The sequence below is a fragment of the Uloborus diversus genome, unplaced genomic scaffold, assembly GCF_026930045.1.
Source record: "Uloborus diversus isolate 005 unplaced genomic scaffold, Udiv.v.3.1 scaffold_13, whole genome shotgun sequence".
Classification (NCBI taxonomy): Eukaryota; Metazoa; Arthropoda; class Arachnida; order Araneae; family Uloboridae; genus Uloborus; species Uloborus diversus.
In genome coordinates this window covers 1139444-1157309 of record NW_026557987.1, presented here as the reverse complement: position 1 = coordinate 1157309, position 17866 = coordinate 1139444, and positions in this window count along the sequence as shown.

Sequence of the window (17866 nt, the reverse complement as noted above, 5' to 3'; positions counted from 1 at the left end):
TGATTAGGATTTGCATTGGCAAGTACGTGCAACAAATGAACATGACGATTTAGTCGCTTCATTTTGTAGCAGGAACAAACACCCAATTAATCATGTCACAATCAGGAAATATAGACTGACGGAGACGATGTTCCTCTGGTGTTCTTGGGTGAACATCAACTAACAAATAACTAAACGGAGCCTTTGTCGCTTTTTTATAAGCGTCCATAAAGTATTTTGATTGTCCCGGAAATGCCTGTCTAGCAAAACACGATACTTGGGACAAATCACGGTTGTTACGAAATAAAACAATGTAATGTGTATTCAAACTTATATCTCTCATTGCTTTTACTCTTGGAAAAAGGTTTTGCGTTATAAGTATTATGCTGTACTTTTTGTGATGAGATCCAACAGTAAACATTTGAGATATTTCAGGTGTTAAACTATTCATCATATCATCCAAGACAATCAAATCATTTTCTTCTTCTTCTGACGGTAACCCACATACAAATTTATAGGTTTTCTCTCTTAAAAACCATGGTTGCCAAACAGTGTAACACCAGACAATTTGTTTTATAGGGTGGTCATAAACTTGTTCAGAAATAATTTGGCGAGCGAGTTCGGTCTTGCCCGATTGGGAAGGACCAGTGATCATACAGGTAGAAGGATGTCTCAATTTTAACATTTTAACTAATCTAGCAAATTTCACAAATTTTTTCAAATTCTTCTCTTTTTAATTGAACACCAATTATTTCGGGTTTAAAAGTCTTAGTTTCATTTGACCAAAAATATCTTATATCAACCACTTCTTCGTTATTCTTTCTACAAACATGAAGAAATATCTTTCGTCCAATATGTTTCGATATTGTGCAAGGGGTGTTAGTTATGTTTATGATTTTTTCTTCATTTTTGGTACTCACGTGAACGTAGCTTATGAAAAAAACAGTTTCAATTACAATAGCAACTAATACAAGTATAATAAAATAATTTTGCTTCAGCATTCTAAATTTGAACAACTGTGTTGGAAACTTTTCCAGAAATAATCTAATTCTGGAGTGCAATTAAATTTATAGTTAAAAAATCCAATTTATTACATTACTTTACCTTTGGATTGGACTAAAGTTCAACCGTGCGAGACAAAATTGATTTAAAATCAAAAAAAAAAAAAAAAAAAAAAAAAAAAAAAAACTTTTGTTTTAACCTCTTGGGTCTGGATGGAATGCTCCCCAACTTGAACCTTTAGTTTCAAAACACCACATTTGATCTGAAAGTCATCATTTGACTACTACTAGAAATATGGATAGATCATTTAAATTGTTTATCTTGTTTGGCGGGAAGCTTTTTGCTCACCAAGCAACCAAGCGACCCCCGGAGGCAGCTCAAGACAACAACTCAGTTAAAAAAACATAAGCAAAGAGTTCTAAGAAAGTACGAAAATGAAAACATTTCAACTGCTTCCGAAAAGTATAAATCTAAAAAACGAAAAATAGTGGCGGACATATTGCAGAAATCAGAGCCATTATCATTACAATTAATGCCAACAAAACATACAACGTTAAAGAGGAACGAGGAACCAAGGTTGGCCGAAAAAAAGGTTCAGATCTGAAAGGAGGTACCAAGTTCCACAGCTGTTTCTCATAAATGATGGATTGTCCCATGTTTTCAATTCATTTACAAAATAAGTCTTCACTTTTGCTTGATGCCTGATTTAAAACTTGCGGCAAGTTTCAATCGTCAGTCAGCTATGTTCAAAACATTTAACTGCTCCTATTGTAAAGTAATTTGCCAAGCTTTAAATCCAATATCAAAAAGTAAAAATGTTTTTTATACATTCAAATTTTTCAAGCATGAGATATTTGCTAAATTTTTGATTCAAATATGAAAAGTCTGGGACTAATAAAACGAAGAGCAATTCTAGGGTAAGTAAAAAGTCTTACTGGTCATTAATAGATGGCAGCACTAAAGGCAATTGTTTTTCTGCAGATATGGTAAAGTTGGAAACGGTAAAAAAACAATAATAATAGTAAGTGTAGACATTATAGTTGGATTCAATTGTAATAATTGGAACTTGAATAAATTTAAAAGCAGTTATAATGCGACGCCAATTCCGGTTCAACTTTCTTAAATCTGTTTGCATCTTATTGACTCCCACCCTTCAAAAAAAAAAAAAAAAACCTTCATTGACGGGTTTTTTAATGTTATTGATGAACCTCGAAAAAAGTAATTTGTTATACTACTCATTTTTGACTTTGCAGATACATATTTTACATTTTTTGACGGTATGTTTCATTAACCCCAAAGTACACAATTTTTTTCGGAAAGTACAAACGATTATTGTTCAAATACTGTACTGTATTGCCAAATAATTCAACTTTAACCGACCATGAATGAATTGAAAAAAATTTCACTCGGATCAAAAAAGTGCCAAATAAGTGCCAACAACGAAGAAACGCCGTTTTTTTTTTTTTTTTTTACTCTTTTTTTTTTTGAGCGATCATGATTGCTGATTGTTTTTACTTGACCGTCCTTGATGTTTGGTTCCTTTTTCAACTCCACCGTAGTCTGCAGGCGTGACTCCTACCCGGTATCCGCTTCTCCTGGTCGGTGCCATTCAAGTCCTACGCATACGACACGCACACTCATACACACGCACTTTTACACACATACATATACACACTAACACACATACATACACGCACTTTTACATACATACACACTCACACACATAAACACACGACAATGTGCATACATACAGGTCTACGTACACACACAAGCATAACACATACACAACTGCACACACGTAACCGCCCAAGAGGAGGCCAGGAGCCGTTCCTTGAAACAAGTGAGTAGGGTAGTAAAAAGTAGGGTCCAATAAGTAGGGTCCATCCTACCCAATAAGTGAATAGGGTAGTAAAAAGTAGGGTCCAATAAGTAGGGACCCTACCAATAAGTACGGTCTTGCAACTCCAGATTGCGAAAACCACAATTAGAATTCAAAATTTCAGAATTCAAATTAATTATCAACTTAACAGTTTTTTATAGATTTTTTTTTGAGCAATCACGATTGCTTATTGCTTTCATTTGACTGTCTTGGGGTCCTATCATTTTATTTTCCCGCCGCCGCCCTCTGCACCATCACCGTCGACCGGGTCCTTACGATGCTGCTCCCATAGCGAAAGCCGTCTCCAGGTTGCATCCATGTCCTACACATGCGCGCATACATGCACTACTACATACGCACACATACAAACACATACACACACGCATACACTAACACATATAAAATACCACATTACTTGCTCCCGCAATTTTACGAAGGAAAAGTCAAGTAACGGTACTTTATCGTAAAAAGTCCGTCTCTTGGCACTTTTTTTTTTTTTTGAGATTTAAGTGTTTTGACTGCTATTGCAAACTAAAACTACATATTTGACGGCAGTCAACAAATTCAATATCTAAATTGTAAAATTGACGCATACTTGCAGGTAAAAATCCTTTAAGCAAGTTTTCTACTGTCGCCAAGGGAATGCAAACATGTCGCCAAACCAACTAACGTACCTTCGGCGGAAAAATACGAATGTAACATAGCGTGCGATATTTTGTATTTAATCCTTGATTTCATAAAAAATTGCGTTTCTTTTGACGATACAATGGACTTATCCCTATTAGAAACCAATTTTCCTCGTTGGACTACAAATGTGTGGCAACCCTAGTGTCCGCCTCATACGTGATCAAAACTACATGTAAGCTTGGCGATATCACACATTATTTTTTATAAAGTTACTTCCGAATTAAATGATAGTTTTCCGTTATAAGTACGTCACTTGACTCGTTGTTAATCTTGGCGACTGTCTTTCATTTTATTCATTGTCGCAATGTTTCTGTCAGAATTTTATAAAAGCTTCGTCTTTGGCAATACGTAATTTGAATTTTTAATGAACTTTTGAACAAATCATCAAGCAAGCTAAAGTAGAAATTTAAAAAGTTGCTTAGCCAGGTGGCGAACCAAATACGAAAAACTTTTTTAAGCAGTAAAATGTTAAGTGATCCACCATAAATCAAGACATTAAACCGCCGTTCTTTAAAATACGGAGACTTAATTAACATTCATCGAGAGTTATTAAACATTTTATAGTATTAATTAGTCATTCTTTACATTTTTCTATTTATTGAAACAATATTACTATACATTTTCTTATAAACATATCGAATTCACTCAATTTAACCAAGTCTAAAATGTGACTCCAAAAACGAAGTGTTTCTACCAAAGGTGGTCTATTCAACTTATTCTAAATATCTAACATCAAAACACAAATATATATTACTTATACACCATAGTAAATTCCTATTTCATTACTGAATTATTTACCACAATTGCGTCACGGGCAAAACGTGAATGAGAACATTTAAAACGATTGGGGAAATAAAGCAAAAGCTTGATATTACGAAAATAATTCAATTTATGCTAAACTATTTTTAAACCGTAAAATTCTAATGTAGGTAAAAAGTGCTAAGAAATATATATATTGACTTACTGTACTTAAATATTCTTCTCCAAATTTCTTAAGATGCAGGAGCGAACTTCCAACGCGACCTATAAATTATTTCCTCGGCTTCAGAATGAAAATGTTCGATTTATTTCGTTCTTTCTGTGGAAGAGTTATGTCCAAGGCTTAACTCGATCATCGTTTCGTCTGAATGGCAGATAAGAAACGTCGATCGAGTTTAGCCTAGGGTGTTTCGTTTTTGCAGCAATGAAATAACATCCATTGTGCTACAATTTTCCTTTTCGTATTTGGTTACGATACGTAAAACCTAAATCAATAGCCTAATAATAAGATTAGACTGAGCTATGACAGCCCTTTTGCTGCTCATAAACCAAACTACTTGACTGGGGTGTTCAAAAGCAGTTATAATGCGACGCCAATTCCTGTTCAACTTTCTTAAATCTTTTTCCATTTCATTGACTCCCCCCCCCAAAAAAAACACACCTCATTTATGGGTTTTTTAATGTTATTAAGGAACCTCGGAAAAAGTAATTGTTATACTACTTATTTTTGGCTTTGCAGATACGTATTTTATATTTTTTGACGGTATGTTTCATTAACCCCTAAGTACACAAATCTTTTTCGGAAAGTACAAACGTTTATTAAGAAGTTAAAATACTGTACTGTATTGCCAAATAATTCAACTTTGACCGAAGATGGCGGCAATTAATGAATTCAAAAAATCTCACTCGGATCAAAAAAAGTGCCAAATAAGTACCAACAACGAAGAAGCGCCGGTTTTTTTCTATTTTTTTTTTTTTTGAGAAATCATGTTTGCTGATTGTTTTTACTTGACCGTTCTTGATGTTTGATTCCTTTTTCAACTCCACCGTCCTCTGCAGGCGTGACTCCTACCCGGTAGCCGCTTCTCCTGGTCGGTGCCATCCTACGCACACGACACGCACACTCATACACATACACACACGGACTTTTACACACATACATATACAGACTAACACACATACACACACGCACTTTTACACACATAAACATACGCCAATGTGCATACACAGGTCTTCACTTCACTTCACTCTCCGGGGGCCCACTGTACCTATCACTAAGTGATTTAACCAGTTTAGGACCCCCCGGAGCTTTATTTTAACTATTCAACATATACATTTCAAAATACAACATATAACAATGCACACACATACAAACAGACAAGATCACAGACAATTACAGTACATATTGGCAAACAGACATAGAAGCACAAAACAATTCAAAAAAAAAAAAACATGCTATAAAACATGATGCTGAGAAGATAGTAGAGTAGTCGATGGGTGCATAGCAGGCGAGTTCGCCGTTACAAAAGTACATTTGATTATTACGTCGTGAGCAGTGTTGTATAGTAATACATAATGCACTAAAACTGTGAATGCGTAAGTATATACAAGTTATAAAGTAATACAGTATAAGACCAATAAATGCCACCGCCGCCCACCACCAAGCAGCATTCAAATGTGATAAGGAGTGATTTCGGATGTGGAATGCTGGTGAAGTTGTCATTTCAGTGGCCTGTACACACGTAACCACCCAAGAGGAGGGCAGGAGCCGTTCCTTGAAACAAGTGAGTGGGGTAGTAACCAATAAGTAGGGTTCTGTCACAACTCGTGATTGCGAAAGACACAATTAGAATTCAAAATTTCAGAATTCAAATTAATTATAAACTTAAAACAGGTTTTTTTATAGATTTTTTTTTGAGTAATCACGATTGCTTATTGCTTTTATTTGACTTTTTTGGAGTTCTATTATTTTATTTTCCCACCGCCACCCTCCGCACCATCACCGTCGACCGGGTCCTCACGATGCTGCTCCCATAGCGAAAGCCGTCTCCAGGTTGCATCCATGTCCTACACATGCGCGCATACATACACAACTACACACTCACACGCACACATACACACAAACACACACGCATACACTAACACATATAAAATACCACATTACTTGCTCCGGCAATTTTACGAAGGAAAAGTCAAGTAACGGTACTTTATCGTGAGAAGTCCGTCTCTTCGCACTTTTTTTTTTTTGAGATTTAAGTGTTTTGACCGCTATTGCAAACTAAAAACTACATATTTGACGGCAGTCAACAAATTCAATATCTAAATTGTAAAATTGACGCATACTTGCAGGTAAAAATCCTTTAAGCAGGTTTTCTACTGTCGCCAAGGGGATGCAAACATGTCGCCTAACCAACTAACGTACGTTCGGCGGAAAAATACGAATGTAACATAGCGTGCGATATTTTTTACTTAATCCTTGATTTCATAAAAAATTACGATTCTTTTGACGATACAATGGACTTATCCCTATTAGAAACCAATTTTCCTCGTTGGACTACAAATGTGTGGCAACCCTAGTGTCCGCCTCATACGTGATCAAAACTACATGTAAGCTTGGCGATATCACACATTATTTTTTATAAAGTTACTTCCGAATTAATTGATAGTTTTCCGTTATAAGTACGTCACTTGGCTCGTTGTTAATCTTGGCGACTGTCTTTCATTTTATTCATTGTCGCCATGTTTCTGTTAGAATTTCATAAAAGCTTCGTCTTTGGCAATACCGTACGTAATTTGAATTTTTAATGAACTTTTGAACAAATCATGAAGCAAGCTAAAGTAGAAATTTAAAAAGTTGCTGAGCCAAGTGGTGAACCAAATACGATAAAATACGAAAAACTTTTTAAAACAGTAAAATGTTAAATGATCCACCATAAATCAAGACATTAAGCTGCCTTTCTTTTAAATACGGAGACTTAATCAACATTCATCGAGAGTTATTAAACATTTGATAGTATTAATTAGTCTTTATTTACATTTTTTTTATGTATTGAAACAATATTACTATACATTTTCTTATAAACATATCGAATTCACTCAATTTAACCAAGTCTAAAATGTGACTCCAAAAACAAAGTGTTTCTACCAAAGGTGGTCTATTCAACTTATTCTAAATATCTAACATCAAAACACAAATATATATTACTTATACACCATAGTAAATTCCCATTTCATTACTGAATTATTTACCACAATTGCGTCACGGGCAAAACGTGAATGAGAACATTTAAAACGATTGGGGAAATAAAGCAAAGGCTTGATATTACGAAAATAATTCAATTTATGCTAAACTATTTTTAAACCGTAAAATTCTAATGTAGGTAAAAAGTACTAAGAAATATATATATTGACTTACTGTACTTAAATATTCTTCTCCAAATTTCTTAAGATGCAGGAGCGAACTTCCAACGCGACCTATAACTTATTTCCTCGGCTTCAGAATGAAAATGTTCGATTTATTTCGTTCTTTCTGTGGAAGAGTTATGTCCAAGGCTTAACTCGATCATCGTTTCGTCTGAATGGCAGATAAGAAACGTCGATCGAGTTTAGCCTAGGGTGTGTCGTTTTTGCAGCAATGAAATAACATCCATTGTGCTATAATTTTCCTTTTCGTATTTGGTTACGATACGTAAAACCTAAATCAATAGCCTAATAATAAGATGAGACCGAGCTATGACAGCCCTTTTGCTGCTCATAAACCAAACTACTTACTTGACTGGGGCGTTCAAAAGCAGTTATAATGCGACGCCAATTCCTGTTCAACTTTCTTAAATCTTTTTCATCTCATTAACTCCCTCCTCCAAAAAAAAAACACACACACACCTCATTTATGGGTTTTTTAATGTTATTAAGGAACCTCGGAAAAAGTAATTTGTTATACTACTTATTTTTGGCTTTGCAGATACGTATTTTATATTTTTTGACGATATGTTTCATTAACCCCTAAGTACACAAATCCTTTTCGGAAAGTACAAACGTTTATTAAGAAGTTAAAATACTGTACTGTATTGCCAAATAATTCAACTTTCACCGACAATGGGTCAATGAATGAATCGAAAAAAATCTCTCTCGGATCGAAAAAAGTGCCAAATAAGTACCAACAGCAAAGAAGCGTCGTTTTTTTTTCCTACTCTATTTTTTTTCTTTTTGAGCAATCATGATTGTTGATTGTTTTTATTTGACCGTCCTTAATGTTTGGTTCCTTTTTCAACTCAACCGTCCTCTGCAGGCGTGACTCCTACCCGGTAGCCGCTTCTCCTGGTCGGTGCCGTTCATATCCTACGCACACGACACGCACACTCATACACATACACACTCACGCATTTTTACACGCATACATATACACACTAACATACATGCACTTTTACACACATAAACACACGCCAATGTGCATACACACGTACACTCACAAGCATAACACATGCAGAAATGTACACACGTAACAACCCAAGAGGTGAGCAGGAGCCGTTCCTTGAAACAAGTGAGTAGGGTAGTAACCAATAAGTAGGGTCCTGTCACAACTCGTGATTGCGAAAAACACAATTAGAATTCAAAATTTCAGAATTCAAATTAATTATAAACTTTAAAAAAAACTATAAAAAAACTTTTTTTTTTTTGTAGGTAGAAATTTTATGTTTTGAGGGAAGATTTTGTTTATGATATCAAGAGCTTTTGAATACTCGTCCTCACCATTTCAATACCACTGGCCAAGTTTACTAATGCCACCAGAAGCCAGGATAACGGAAAATTTTTCGCACATTTCACCGCCTTTGTTCTCTCGAACACTGTCCATTGGCGATTACTTTATTGCATTTGGCGACGATTAAGCTTATGACTTTTAGATACATTTCCTGCGATTAAACGAAGGTTTTCAGGCGAACCGTGAATCTTCTCTCGATCATGCAGAATAATATTTTGCATTGCAGATCCATTAAAAAATTTAGTGCAATTTGAAGAAACGTACGCTACTAATCAAACCATTTCAATCGTTCTGAAAGTCTCGATGGCGGTTTCCTTGCATTTAATTATCTCCATTCAAAAGTAAGTAATAAGCTCAAGTTTCGATATCCGCTCCTTTAGCGTTTAAAAAAATATATAGATAGATAGATAGAAGGTTACCTGATTCGTTGGGTTCCCTGGCAAAATGTTTAACTATCGTCCAGACGACCTGAACCCTGAAAGAGCTTCTTAGTGTGACCCGCTGCAGCTAGCTTGGGACCGACTTGAAAATTCCGTGAAAAATATCTTTGTCCTGACTGATTCGAACTGTATAAAATACCACATTACTTGCTCCGGCAATTTCAAGAAGGAAAAGTCAAGTAACGGTACTTCTTCGTGAGAGGTCCGTCTCTTGGCACTTTTTTTTTTTTTTTGAGATTTAAGTGTTTTGACCGCTATTGCAAACTAAAAACTACATATTTGACGGCAGTCAACATTTTTAATATCTAAATTGTAAAGTTGACGCATACTTGCTGGTAAAAATCCTTTAAGCAAGTTTTCTACTGTCGCCAAGGGAATGCAAACATGTCGCCAAACCAACTAACGTACCTTCGGCGGAAAAATACGAATGTAACATAGCGTGCGATATTTTGTATTTAATCCTTGATTTCATAAAAAATTGCGATTCTTTTGACGATACAATGGACTTATCCCTATTAGAAACCAGGTTTCCTCGTTGGACTACAAATGTGTAGCAACCCTAGTGTCCGCCTCATACATGATCAAAACTACATGTAAGCTAATTACTTGGCGATATCACACATTATTTTTCATAAAGTTACTTCCGAATTAATTGATAGTTTTTCGTTATAAGTACGTCACTTGGCTCGTTGTTAATCTTGGCGACTGTCTTTTATTTTATTCATTGTCGCCATGTTTCTGTCAGAATTTCATAAAAGCTTCGTCTTTGGCAATACCGTACGTAATTTGAATTTTTAATGAACTTTTGAAAAAATCATGAAGCAAGCTAAAGTAGAAATTTAAAAAGTTGCTTAGCCTGGTGGCGAACCAAATACGAAAAAGTACGAAAATCTTTTTAAAACAGTAAAATGTTAAATGATCCACCATAAATCAAGACATTAAACCGCCGTTCTTTAAAATACGGAGACTTAATCAACATTCATCGAGAGTTATTAAACATTTCATAGTATTAATCAGTCATTATTTACTTTTTTTTTATTTATTGAAACAATATTTCTATACATTTTCGTATAAACATTTCGAATTCACTCAATTTAACCAAGACTAAAAAGTGACTCCAAAAATAAAGTATTTCTACCAAAGGTGGTCTATTCAACTTATTCTAAAGATCTAACATCAAAACACAAATATATATTACTTATACACCATAGTAAATTCCTATTTCATTACTGAATTATTTACCGCAATTGCGTCACTGGCAAAACGTGAATGAGAACCTTTAAAACGATTGGGGAAATAAAGCAAAGGCTTGATATTACGAAAATAATTCAATTTGTGCTAAACTATTTTAAAACCGTAAAATTCTAATGTAGGTAAAAAGTACTATAAAAAAATATATTGACATACTTTACGTAAATATTCTTCTCCAAATTTCTTAAGATGCAGGAGCGAACTTCCAACGCGACCTATAACTTATTTTATCGGCTTCAGAATGAAAATGTTCGATTTCGTTCTTTCTGTGGAAGAGTTATGTCCAAGGCTTAAGAGTTATGTTCACTCGATCATCGTTTCGTCTGAATGGCAGATAAGAAACGTCGATCGAGTTTAGCCTAGGGTGTGTCGTTTTTGCAGCAATGAAATAACATCCATTGTGCTACAATTTTCCTTTTCGTATTTGGTTACGATACGTAAAACCTAAATCCATAGCCTAATAATAAGATTAGACGGAGCTCCGGCAGCCCTTTTGCTGCTCATAAACCAAGCTACGTGACTGGGGTGTTCAAAAGCAGTTATAATGCGACGCCAATTCCTGTTCAACTTTCTTAAATCTTTTTCATCTTATTGACTCCCTCCCCCCCCCAAAAAAAACACACACACCTCATTTATGGGTTTTTTAATATTATTAAGAAACCTCGAAAAAAGTAATTTGTTATACTACTCATTTTTGACTTTGCAGATACTTATTTTATATTTTTTGGCGGTATGTTTCATTAACCCCTAAGTACACAAATCTTTTTCGGAAAGTGCAAACGCTTATTAAGAAGTTAAAATACTGTACTGCATTGCCAAATAATTCAACTTTAACCGACCATGAATAAATTGAAAAAAATCTCACTCTGATAAAAAAAAAAGTGCCAAATAAGTACCAACAACGAAGAAGGGCCATTTTTTTTCTATTTTTTTTTTTTGAGCAATCATGGTTGCTGATTGTTTTTACTTGACCGTCCTTGATGTTTGGTTCCGTTTTCAACTCAACCGTCCTCTGCAGGCGTGACTCCTACCTGGTAGCCGCTTCTCCTGGTCGGTGCCGTTTATGTCCTACGCACACGACACGCACACTCATACACATACACACTCACGCATTTTTACACACATACATATACACACTAACACACATGCACTTTTGCACACATACACACTCACACACATAAACACACGCCAATGTGCATACACAGAGGTCTACGTACACACACAAGCATAACACATACAGGACTGTACACACGTAACCACCCAAGAGGAGGGCAGGAGCCGTTTCTTGAAACAAGTGAGTAGGGTAGTAACCAATAAGTAGGGTCCTGTCACAACTCGTGATTGCGAAAAACACAATTAGAATTCAAAATTTCAGAATTCAAAAAACTGTTTCAATTATAAACTTAAAACAGTTTTTTTTTATAGATTTTTTTTTGTAGGCAGAAATTTTATGTTTTGAGGGAAGATTTTGTTTATGATATCAAAATCTTTTGAATATTCGTCCTCACCACTTTAATACCACTGCCCAAGTTTACTAATGCCATCAGAAGCCAGGATAACGGAAAATTTTTCGCACATTTCTCCGCCTTTGCTCTCTTGAACACTGTCCATTGGCGATTGTTTTATTGAATTTGACGACGACTAAGCTTATGACTTTTAGATACATTTCCTGTGATTAAACGAAGGTTTTCAGGCGAACCGTGAATCTTCTCTCGATCATGCAGAATAATATTTTGCATTGCAGATCCATTAAAATATTTAGTGCAATTTGAAGAAACGTACGCTACCAATCAAACCATATCAATCGTTCTGAAAGTTTCGATGGCGGTTTGCTTGCATTTACTTATCGCCATTCGAAAGTAAGTAATAAGCTCAAGTTTCGAGATCATCTACTTTAGCCTTTGATAGATATGTAGACAGATAGATAGATGGTTACCTGATTCGTTGGGTTCCCTGGAAAAATGTTTAACCATTATTCAGACGACCTGAATCCTGATACAACTTCTTAATGTGACCCGCTGGAGCTAACTGGGGACCAACTTGAAAGTTCCGTGAAAAATATCTTTGTCCTGACTGATTCGAACTGTTTAAAATACCACATTACTTGCTCCGGCAATTTCAAGAAGGAAAAGTCAAGTAACGGTACTTTTTCGTGAGAGGTCTGTCTCTTGACATTTTTTTTTGAGATTTAAGTGTTTTGACCGCTATTTCAAACTAAAAACTACATATTTTATGGCAGTCAACAACTTCGATATCTAAATTGTAAAGTTGACGCATACTTGCAGGTAAAAATCCTTTAAGCAAGTTTTCTACTGTCGCCAAGGGAATGCAAACATGTCGCCAAAACAACTAACGTACCTTTGGAGGAAAAATACGTATGCAACATAGCGTGCGATATTTTTTATTGAGCATTCACGATTGCTTATTGTTCTCATTTACTTTTTTGAGTAAAGTTGACGCATACTTGCAGGTAAAAATCCTTTAAGCAAGTTTTCTACTGTCGCCAAGGGAATGCAAACATGTCGCCAAATCAACTAACGTACCTTTGGAGGAAAAATACGTATGCAACATAGCGTGCGATATTTTTTATTGAGCAATCACAATTGCTTATTGCTCTCATTTACTTTTTTGAGGTCCTATCATTTTATTTTCCCGCCAGCACCCTCTGCAGCATCACCGTCGACCGGCCGACTCACGATGCTGCTCCTCTAGCGAAAACCGTCTCCAGGTTGCGTCCATATCCTACACTTACACGCATACATACACGCACGTACACACAAACACACACATACATACGCGTACAAACACACACAGAAACAGATACACACACTCAAACACATGCATACATACAGACACCTACACACACAACTACCCCCACACTCATGCCTGCACGCAGACACAAACACATATGCCTACACACACGTACACATTCCCCCCCCCCTACACACATAAATACACACGCTTACATACACACACACTCGTGATTGCGAAAAACATAATTTGAATTCAAAAGATCAAAATTCAAATTATTATTTTATTTAATCCTTGATTTCATAAAAAATTGCGATTCTTCTGACGATACAATGGACTTATCCCTATTAGAAACCACTTTTCCTCGCTGGACTGCAGATGTGTGGCAACCCTAGTGTCCGCCTCATACATGATCAAAACTACATGTAAGCTTGGCGATATCACACATTATTTTTTATAAAGTTACTTTCGAATTAATTGATAGTTTTCCGTTATAAGTACGTCACTTGGCTCGTTGTTAATCTTGGCGATTGTCTTTCATTTTATTCATTGTCGCCATCTTTTTGTCAGAATTTCATAAAAGCTTTGTCTTTGGCAATACCGTACGTAATTTGAATTCTTAATGAACTTTTGAACAAATCATGAAGCAAGCTAAAGTAGAAATTTAAAAAGTTGCTTAGCCAGGTGGCGAACCAAATACGTACGAAAAACTTTTTAAAACAGTAAAATGTTAAATGATCCACCATAAATCAAGACATTAAACCGCCGTTCTTTAAAATACGGAGACTTAATTAACATTCATGGAGAATTAGTAAACATTTCATAGTATTAATTAGTCATTATTTACATTTTTTTATTTATTGAAACTATATTACTAAACATTTTCTTATAAACATATCGAATTCACTCAATTTAACCAAGTCTAAAATGTTACTCCAAAAATAAAGTATTTCTACCAAAGGTGGCCTATTCAACCTATTCTAAATATCTAACATCAAAACACAAATATATATTACTTATACACCACAGTAAATTCTTTTTTCATTACTGAATTATTTACCACAATTGCGTCACTGGCAAAACGTGAATGAGACCCTTTAAAACGATTGGGGAAATAAAGCAAAGGCTTGATAATATGAAAATAATGCATTTTATGCTAAACTATTTAAAAACCGTGAAATTCTATTGTAGGTAAAAAGGACTAAAAAATATATTGACTTACTTTACGTAAATATTCTTCTCCAAATTTCTTAAGATGCAGGAGCGATCTTCCATCGCGACCTATAACTTATTTTATCGGCTTCAGAATGAAAATGTTCGATTTCGTTCTTTCTGTGGAAGAGTTAAGTCCAAGGCTTAACTCGATCATCGTTTCGTCTCAATGGCAGATAAGAAACATTGATCGAGTTTAGCCTTGGGTGTGTCGTTTTTGCAACAATGAAATAACATCTGTTACGCTACAATTTTTCCTTTTCGTATTTGGTTACAATATGAATATGCAAAACTTAAATCGTTTAATTTTTTTTTTTTTTTGCATTTACTCTAAAGCTAGGCTCTTTGCTCAATGGTACAAAAAAAAATTCATTTGAATGTTGACATCTTGAATTCAAATTATGTTTTTCGCAATCACGAGTGTGTGTATGTAGGCGTGTGTGTTTGTGTGTGGGGGTATGTGTTTGTGTGTAGGGTTGTGTAGGCATGTGTGTTTGTGTCTGTGTGCTGGCATAAGTGTGTGGGTAGTTGTGTATATGAGTGTGTGTGGGGGTGGGGTATGTGTGTGTAGGCATATGTGTTTGTGTCTGCGTGCAGGCATGAATGTGTGGGTAGTTGTGTGTATGTGTGTATACGTTTTTGTGTGTATGTGTGGGTGTCTGTATTTATGCCTGTGTATATGTGTGTAGGTGTATGTGTGTGTATGTGTTTGTGTGTGTATGCGTTTGTTTGTGTTTGTAGTTGTGCATGTATGCGCGTGTGTGTAGGACATGGATGCAACCTGGAGACGGCTTTCGCTAGAGGTGCAGCATCGTGAGGAGCCCGTCGACGGTGATGGTGCGGAGGTTGGCGGTGGGAAAAATCAAAGGAACGTCAAAAACAGTCAAGTGAGAACAATAAGCAATCGTGATTGCTCAAAAAAAAGGAGAAAAAAAAAACATTTTATGCATACCGACACTTAAGCAGTGTACATAAGTACATATACCTTTCATAGAAACTTAGCACCCATGACAGACATCTTTGCATGGGATTTGTAGGGGCATTGATCAAGTATTTAATTTACCTTTATATTCTACATATATATACTGAGTGGCCCAAAAGTGGACGTACCCCCCCCCCCCGTCCTCCCTCATTGTTTTAACTACTCAAAACCTTGAAATAAATTTAGTTATTATAATTATTCCTTATAAACACAGCAGGCATGGAGCACATATAAAATTAACTTATAGAATTATGGTTAGAAATGTTGAAGCTTTAAGTTTAGACATTGGATTAATTGAAATGGTTTTGCTCGGATGGATAATATAAACAATGTTAAATTAGCTAGTTTATTTATTTATTAAAATTATTTTTGTTCATTTAATTTGGTTTTTTTTTTAATGAATTAAAGATATTAGATAGAGTGTGAGGAAAATTTTTGTTTTTGAAGATGACTGACCGCACTTTGCAAATTTCTACCAATTATATGTTCCGTGAGCTATTTCTATGGAATGTGTAAAAGCATTTATCACATACCTACTAAAGAAGACACGATTAATAGAACCTTCCAGACTGCTCATCAACTTGACTTGAAGTGAAGCAAAGCGTTTGTTTACATTTTATGTTCGTAACGTGCGATGTGAGAAGCTTACCACATAGTAAATCAAAATTTGTTACATTTTTCCTGTCACGGCAACGAACGGTTCTGCGTGATATTTGAGAAACGTATAAATTTGCAATGCGTCAGTTCGTTTTTTTCCGTAGACTAATAATAAGAATAGACCGAGCTATGGCAACCCTTTTGCTGCTTATAAACCAAACCATGTGACTGGTGGATATCCTAGCAACAGCGGGCGTTGATCGTTGCAGACGATCAACGCCCACGAGAAATAAAATAGACTTGATGGAACACGGAAGAATGATCTTTTATGGAATCCGATTTGTAAATTTGTTATTCTAAGTTATAAATATTTTGTTAATATAGTGAGTTTTTCGTTTAGATAGTATTGTGCATTTTCTTTATTCAATTTCAATAACTCCCTAAGCAATTAAAGATGCAAGCACCCAAAAAAGAATCGGCAAACGGTAAGATTTTTACCTACAATTTCAATTTAAGATACCGATTAGTACATTTTTGCGTTAACGCAAAACGTTTACGCCTTCGCTGACGTAGCCGTTCCGAATGAAATAAAAGTTATTAAAAACTGTGATCTAAAACTAATTACTAATGTCAAAATAATGCATAACTATAAGAAAAACAGTTCAAGCTCTGCACCTGGAAAAAAAATTATAATTAAAACACATTACGTCTTAAAATACATGTCAAGTTCCAAACTATAGATAATTCATGCCAGCTAGCAACTATTCTGCCAAAGTTTCCGCCCAGCCTCCCACCAGTCACATTCAATTTTTCCTCACACCAATATATTCATCAGCAAGTCTGGGGAAGCTCGGTCTATGTTTTTTTTCCTTGAACTAAAGTGTAATCGCCATGATCGCATTTTTGAACGTGGCCGGATTGGTGATCACAACCAATACCCAAACGTGTGAATACGATGACGAAGCATGGAAAAGTTAGAAAGTAAAAACTCTAGAGTCTAGAAGTCGCGAGCATTTTTAATAACGTCTAATACTTTCTGAAACTTACTGTTTAGCAGTATTTTTTTTTATAAAGAAATTGAATATTGGTTTGAATTTGCTCAGTAAGTAATTGGTTTTTATAATCAGCGAATTTTTACTGTTTGTAAAAACTCACATTTTTCTCGTTTGATAAAATTAACTGGTCCTTAAACATATTTATCGTTTTTGAGATGATTTTTTAAATAATCATAGTGAAACTACATTTGTATATTTAAATGTCAAATGCCATGTCGGTGCTCGCAGCGGCCCCAGTCCAAAATTCAAAGTAACATACACTGCGGTCTGATGACGTAAGGAAGCAACTCTTTGATTGCTTAGAAAGGCCTCATAGTTATATTTTACAACACATTTAAAATATTCTTGTCCTAATTTTAGGCTATAGTGCCTACAATTTTATCTTTCAAGCTCAGTAGCACTAAAATGGATGCACGTTTTTTTTATTATTATTTTAAATAAATCACTGTATAACTGCTGCTATTAGCATGTTTAATGGATTTTATTATACCTGGTTAAATTTTTTGATATTTT